Here is a 5830-nt window from a genome sequence, read left to right as displayed (position 1 = left end):
GCTATTAATGTAAATATTATATATGTCATAATTGAAATTCATTAAATATGGCCATGTATATGTAATTATTTTTATAAAAGTGGCTAATTGTGTTTTTTTTCGTTAGTAGGCAAATTTTAGTTGGGTGATTTTGATAGTTTGTAAAAGTTGAGGCATAAAATCATATTTTAAAAAGTTTTTGCAAAAGTAAAAAAGAACATTAAAAAAAGACATGGCCAAACACAACTCCAACTTCAACTCCAACTCTAAAAATTTTTAGTTTTCATGGCCAACCGGCTACTAAAATTTAACTACAGAAAATTCTAATATTTTTTATAATTATTAAAAATCTCAATTTTGGATCTATCGAGATACATAACTAGCTCTTGATACATTAAACGAAGATACATTTTTTCTTTGTAAAGATACATAATTAATTAGCTCTCGATTTTTCTTTTTGTTGAAATACATAATACATCTAACAAAGATATATATTTTTACATTTGTAAAGATACGTAATTAGCTCTCGATATTTGTTTTCGATTTTAAGTCCATTAAGATACACATTTAGTTTCCGATATATCTAACAAAGATATATAATTAGTTAAAAATTACTTTATAAAAATAAAAAATTATGTAAATATTATAAATTAAGGTATATATTTATATATATATATATATATATATATATATATTTTATTTTTTAGTTTTTTTTTTAAATTGAAATAAAATCATAACCTAAATAACGTTGCCACTTAAGGTATATGTCACCTAACTCAAAATGGGCTAATAGGTAAATTAAGGTATATATATACTCCCTCCGTCTCAAATTGAGATTATACATTGATTAAAAAAAATAATTAATAACATGGCTAGTTTATCATAGTACCCCTATTAAATAATGTTTACATTTTAATTTGAAGAAAAAATAATTAATACAAAGGGTAAAACATGAAAAAAAATTGTCTCTGCTTGATTAATAAAAATGTCAAGTAAAATGAAAAATCAAATTAGAAAATTTGGGACGGATAATTTGGGACAGAGAAAGTATCTTTTAAGTTTTACCGATATATTCTTAGCACACAAGACATTAATGCGAGCCTTCATTTCATCTATTTTACTCCAATACGATATTTATCATCATCATCATCATCATCATGTTTTGGATCGTGAGTAGCGCCACTAAACATGCGCTCCAAATATTCTATCTTACTCCTACTCAACCTACATCCTTTGAGAGGTGTTTGATTGGAAAATAAGGTATCCCGGAATTAGTTATCCCATCCTCAAAAAGGAATAAAAAAACACTACAATCCTGGAATAATTAATTTCTGGATGAGTTATTTCATGTATTTTGTCCAATCAAATATGAAATAAGCTACTCTTCTAAATAAATTTCAAAATTAGTTATTCTTATCCCCCACCAAATGCCCCCTTAGAGTAAAAAATCAATCTCCAAATCAAATTAAATTACCGCTTAATGCACAAGGGAGTTGGAAAAGAGTTATCTCGAAATAATTAATTACAAGATTAACTATCTCATAATTAATTATTCTACCATATAATATGAAATACTCCTTCCATCTCATTTTATGTGTCGTCATTTACTTTTTAGTCCGTCCTAAAAAGAATGTCATCTTTCCTTATTTAATAAGTAACTATTTAATGGCAACATCTTAATTTTATTCTTATTGGATCCCACTTAATAAGAAAAGACAATTAAAAGATAAACTTCAAAAGGAACAATTCCGTAAACTTTACAATGTTATCATTCATTTCTTAAATTTGATGCTCGATCAAAAGGTGACACATAAAATAGTACAAAGGGAGTAACTTATTTCACTGCTATGATATAATTAGTAGGATAAATAATTTCAAAATTAAGTTATACCTTCAATTAAATAGGGGATAAAATAATTGTACATTTTATCTTCAATCTATTATATCTTATACGTCACATCAAACGAAAATAAAAAGAAAAATGTACCATATAAATTTAACATAAATTTTTATTTTTACCCCTGAAATCTCTTTTACTCAAAAAAGAAAAAATTGAAGTCTCTTTTGTTTATCAAATTATAAGGGTAATTTTGAAAAAAAATTCAATGACTCATTTATTTTAAAACATCAATAAATACGTTAATAATTGATTTATTGTGACAGGGAGGAGGAAGTGTATCTTATATGCCACATAAATGTACCACATAAATTTTAACGCGGCTCAATGGAAGCCAAATTTGGAGCCGAATTGAAAAGAGAAGAAAAATATCACAGCCGATGACCAAAAAAAGACAACTATCGTTGTCAAGACTTATGAATGACAAGACAGTTTTGTCACTGTTTTTCTATGAATGTCAATTGACTATATTGCCCTTATAACTCTGTCGGCCGTGTACATGTCTTGTTTTATAGTCGAGGCGGAATCCGGTAGGATCGACGGGGTTCATTCAAAATCGAAGGAAAATTATATTATATATACAACAATAATAATAACGTACTCAATATATTCCCACTAAGTGGGGTCTGGAGAGAGTAAGTATACCTAGTTAATACCACTATTTCAGAAGTGAGATAGAGAGATTGTTTCAGATAGACTTCCGGTTCAATATAAAACAATCTAGAAAGGAGATGGTAAAGAAATAAAATACAATAGAAATTACCACACAGAATAATATCATAAACAAGACGCACTAAGTAATACGACAAACGATACAATAAAAATTACCACACAGAATAATATCATAAACAAGACGCACTAAGTAATACAACAAACGATACAATATTCCGAAATAATGCTAGTACTATAGCTGTTAATACGAATTACATTATATATATGAGTTTTTCGTGTGTGTATCTCTTTATGTTTGAACTTTTTTTAGTGAAAATTATGATTTTGCCACTGCCCATAGAATTCCTTTTGGTTTAATTTGGTTGTTTAATTTTGATTTGACACTAAATTTAAAAAAATAAAATGAGCTTTTGAAATTTATAATCTTGAACTACTTTATTTTTGTGATTTTAAATATGTCACACAAAAAAATAAAATTTTAAAAAATATAAAAAAAGGAAAGAAATATTTTTCTGAAAGAAACAAAAAAATAAGACCAACAAATTAAAACGACAAGAATAATAAGGAAGAATAATTGTTGGCCCTCCTATGTTATTTAGTCCATGGAAAAATGAGATTCATATTTTCAATGATCAGTAGCACGAATTATAATTATTGTAAATTTAATTCTGCGAGGGAAAATTTTATAATTTCCTAAACTAATATTTTACGATTGAAATACCACCTCATAATAATGATAATATTTTATTATCTTAATTTATGTAATATAATTTAACTATTGTCAATTGAAATTAAATTGTCTTAGTAAGATTATATTAAAATAAAAATAAAAATTAAATTACTTATAAGATATAAAATAGTCTCATTTTTTTACTTAATTTAATCTACTAAAAAGAAAAATATCACATAAATTACAAGAAAAAAAGTAGAATATTAACACCTATAATCCTAAAATATCAATAAAATTTTAATTTTAAACCCTGTCGGTGGTGTTCATTTCTTTTGACTTTTTTTTTTTTTTTTTTTTTTTGAGTTTGATACTTCTATTGAATATATGGAGAATAATTGGTGGCCCTAGTATTAATTACTTCCCCCGTTTAAAAAAGAATGATCTACCTTGACTTCATTTTAAAAAAATAAAAAAGATTTTTGAATCTTGTGGCCTTAAATTAAAGCTGTGTCAAATGTATCAAAACGCCCTTTAATCTTGTGGTTCTAAACATGTCAGGTGAAAAGTTGAAATTAAAATATTGCCAAAAAAAAATAAGTCATTTTTTTTAAAACGGACTAAAAAAAAAAGGAAGTGATTTTTTTTAAACGGAGGGAGTAATATTTAAGGCCCTCTATTATACTTCTTAAGTAAGATTAGACCCTTTTTATGCAATTTTAATCATTGCATAATATATTATAATGTTCCTACATTTCATTCTATATGTGATCGACTTAGCACCAAATTTAAGTATAGAAATTATTTTTTAAGAGTTTGTGGTCTAAAGTAGGTTATATATAGGGTGGGCATATTTTGGTTTAAACCGAAAAAATCAAAAAATCAAATTGAAATTTAATTTTGGTTTCAGTTTTTCGGATCGGATTTGGTTTGTAATTTTAAAATTTTGGTTTTTCGATTCGATTTTTGATTTAAAAAAACTAAATCGGTTATACCGAAAAAATGAAATTTTATAAACAAATAAATAATATATATATTTAATTATATATATATATATATATATACACACACACACACTAGACATTGTGTTATTTTTTAATCTCAATTTATGTGACACAAATATAATTTAGATAATTAATTATTAAAATAATTTTAATTTTTAATTATTGTGATTTATAATACTATTCCTTCTATTTCAATTTAAGTGACACTAATTTAATTTCAAAAGTTAACTTATGTGGTAGTAATATAATTTCGATAGTCAATCAAATATTTTATGTTGACATATCGTTTTGTGTCTATTTTATGAAATATTATTAATTTTCTAATGCGATTGTAATAATTAATTAGGGGTGATATAATAAAATCACGATTGAAGCAGCGAAGAACTCGTGTCTCAAATGACTTATAATAACTAATTAGAAGTGATATAATAAAATTACTTTAAAAAATACTTGTGAAAAAAAACATAAAAATAGGCATCATATAAGACATCAAGTTAATTTAAAAAATCAAAAATTAATTTATTATTTTTTGTCAATTTTATATTTCTTATTAAATATTATAATTTTTTAATACTTAAATAACCTATAGTAATTAATTTGGGTAATATAATTAAATTACGATTGAAGTAGCTGAAGCAGGCAACACAAGTAGACATGTCGATTATTTTATATTTTTATTTAATATTACAAATTTTTAAATACTTAAATAACTTGTGGTAATTAATTAGGGATAATATAGTAAAATTACAATTGAAACAACTGAAGCAAGCAGCACAAGCAGACATGTCGAAGACGTGCCTGCTTATTGACACTTATTATATATATATATATATATATATATATATATAATATTTCGTAATTCACATTCACAATTAACATTTAACAGCATATTTGCATACGCCGCATGCTGTTTGTGGATTGTTCAGTATTATTTTATGGACTATTTTGGTGACTTTGGACTGTTTTATGGATTATTTATGCAAGGTTATATTATATGTAATGATTAATGGCGTTATGTATTATGCTAAGCTTATGATTATTTCATTTCGTTTCATCCCTATTAAGTTAATTATATTTGGAAATAAAAAAGAGGTTTGAAAAAATACTTTTGCTAAAAAGACCCATCAATTTTAAATGCTCAGTTATGAAAAGTGAGGTTAACTACTTTAATATTTCAAACCAAAATAAAAATTCAAAATAACCGAACCGAATTTGAAAAACCGAACCAAATCGAATTTATTTCGGTTTGGTTACGGATGTTATTTTTATCAATCCAAAAACCGATAAACCGAATCAATATTAAACAATCAGACCAAACCGATCGAACGCCCACCCCTAGTTATATATGTTTGATTAGCTAGGACTTATCTCATTAATAAAAACATAAAAAAGTTAAAGTTAAAGTACAACACCAATAATAGGTCCAATATAATTCAACAAGTGGTTCTGGACAGTAACGAAACCAGAATTTTCACTGAGAGGGTTTATAAGTGAACATACGAATTAACTGATGGAGGTTCAACGTCTATTATATACAAAAATAAAAATAATTTCAATCATATATATATAACATAATTTTTCACCGCAGCGGGCTCGGATGAACCCCTGTGT

The sequence above is a fragment of the Capsicum annuum genome, chromosome 8 (assembly GCF_002878395.1).
Source record: "Capsicum annuum cultivar UCD-10X-F1 chromosome 8, UCD10Xv1.1, whole genome shotgun sequence".
Taxonomy (NCBI): Eukaryota; Viridiplantae; Streptophyta; class Magnoliopsida; order Solanales; family Solanaceae; genus Capsicum; species Capsicum annuum.
The sequence above is the reverse complement of the archived record's forward strand: the minus strand, read 5'-3'. Positions refer to the sequence as shown.